Here is a 2500-nt window from a genome sequence, read left to right as displayed (position 1 = left end):
CGAGAAGATCGAACATAGCTTCCTAGCATGTTAAAGGTTCGGTGCTAATGGGGACATAAAGATCCCACGACGTTCCAAACGAAAGTAAAGTGTTCCGTGCGTGTGAACTACGTTGTCCCATGTGCCGGCTCTCGACTCCTAAGATGTCCCATGTAAATGCCCTTCGTGGGAAAGAATGTCCCGTGCAACGTCCCTTGATGATCCCCATAAGGTGTCCCATGTGCGTCCCATGATGTCCCATGCGCGTCCCGTGCCGTCCGAGCCTCACCAAGGCCGTCCCATGCGCGTCTCGTGCCGTCCCGAGCTGTGCCGAGGCCGTCCCGTGCTGTCCCATGCCGTCCCGAGCTGTGCCGAGGCCGTCCCGTGCTGTCCCATGCCGTCCCGAGCCTCGCCAAGGCCGTCCCGTGCCGTCCGAGCTGTGCCGAGGCCGTCCCGTGCCGTCCGAGCTGTGCCGAGGCCGTCCCGTGCTGTCCCATGCCGTCCCGAGCCTCGCCAAGGCCGTCCCATGCGCGTCCCGTGCCGTCCGAGCTGTGCCGAGGCCGTCCCGTGCTGTCCCATGCCGTCCCGAGCCTCGCCAAGGCCGTCCCATGCGCGTCCCGTGCCGTCCGAGCCTCACAAAGGCCGTCCCAGGCCGTCCCGTGCCGTCCCATGCGCGTCCCGTGCCGTCCGAGCCTCACCAGGGCCGTGACATGCCGTCCCGAGCCTGACCAAGGCCGTCCCGTGCCTCACCAAGGCCGTCCCTTGCGCGTCCCGTGCCGTCCCGAGCCTCACCAAGGCCGTCCCATGCGCGTCCCGTGCTGTCCCATGCCGTCCCGAGCCTTAGCAAGGCCGTCCCATTCGCGTCCCGTGCTGTCCCATGCGCGTCCCGTGCTGTCCCGAGCCTGACCAATGCTGTCCCGTGCGCGTCCCATTCTTTTGGCTCGGCTGGCCCGTGCATTCTATGGGGTCGTGGGACATTTCGAAATCCACCCGGGCCATTTCGACTCTCTCTTCATTAATACTATTGAGGTATTATTTATGAATTATTGGAGAAAAGAAACGGAAGAAAATATTTTTTTTTCTATTTTTTATGAATTTTCCGGTGTTTATTCACTTAAAAATTCATAGAAAAATAAATATTTATCGGAATCGCTATTATAATATATCAAAAAAATCCTTGCGAAAAGACCTTTCCAACGAGTATAAGTTTGCTGGATTCCGACGAGTAACGAAGGAGTAAAGGCCCAGTATGCCTGGTTAAAAAATTGATGTTTCCTTGTGAAAATAGGAAAAACAATAACTTTGCACTATAAGGGGGAGGGTTGAGCTCCTTCCCCAGAGCGTGCACAGCACTTGTGCTGGCACGTTCCCTAGTGCTCGCCAAGCACCATAGGGCATCCAAAGGGCAAAGCTCGGCCTACTACATGATGGGAAGCTTCTAATATGTCGGAATACGAAGAGATTTCGTGCGACCCGAAGCTCGGCTCGGGCGTCCCGGCCTGTCCCGAGCTGTGCCGAGCGCGTCCCAGGCCGTCCCGAGCCAAGTCTCGGGCGTCCCAGGCCGGCCCGAGCAAATTCTCGGACGTCCCAGGCCGTCCCGAGCTGTGTCGAGGCCGTCCCAGGGCGTCCCGAGCTGTAGCGAGGGCGTCCCAGGCCGTCCCGAGCCAAGTCTCGGGCGTCCCAGGCCGTCCCGAGCAAAGTCTCGGACGTCCCAGGCCGTCCCGAGCAAAGTCTCGGGCGTCCCAGGGCGTCCCGAGCTGTGCCGAGGCCGTCCCAGGCCGTCCCGAGCTGTGGCAAGGGCGTCCCAGGCCGTCCCGAGCAAAGTCTCGGGCGTCCCATGCCGTCCCGAGCAGTGGCAAGGGCGTCCCAGGCCGTCCCGAGCTGTGCCGAGGCCGTCCCGAGCCTAGTCTCGGGCGTCCCAGGCCGTCCCGAGCTATGGCGAGGGCGTCCCAGGCCGTCCCGAGCCAAGTCTCGGGCGTACCTGGCCGTCCCGAGCTGTAGCGAGGGCGTCCCATGCCGTCCCGGGCTGTCCCATGCGCGTCCCGTGCCGACCCGAGCAACAGCTCGGGCGTCCCGTGCCTCGGCCCTTCCAAGTGGTGCTTCGTCGGACATCTCGATATCCACTCGAGCATTTTCGACCAAACTCCATATGTGGGTGTGTGGGTATTTATCAGGAATATTGGAGAAAGAATCGGGAAAAAAATATTTTTTTTCTATTTTTTTTGAATTTTTAATTGTTTATTCACTTAAAAATTCATAAAAAAATAAATATTTATCGGAATCGCTATTATTATATATCAAAAGAATCCTTGTGAAAAGACCTTTCCAACGAATGCAAGTTTGTTGGATTTGGACGAGTAACGAAGGAGCAAAGGCCGAGTATGCTTGGTTAAAAATTTGATGTTTCCTTGTGAAAATAGGGAAAACAATAACTTTGCACTATATAGGGGAGGGGTGAGCTCCCTCCCCAGGCCGTGCACAGCCCTTGGGCTGGCAGGTGCCTTGGCCCTTGGGATGCAAC

This window comes from Eschscholzia californica, unplaced genomic scaffold (assembly GCF_041429995.1).
Source record: "Eschscholzia californica isolate CP2 unplaced genomic scaffold, dmEscCali1.0.p SCAF_33, whole genome shotgun sequence".
Taxonomy (NCBI): Eukaryota; Viridiplantae; Streptophyta; class Magnoliopsida; order Ranunculales; family Papaveraceae; genus Eschscholzia; species Eschscholzia californica.
This window is presented reverse-complemented; position numbering follows the sequence as displayed.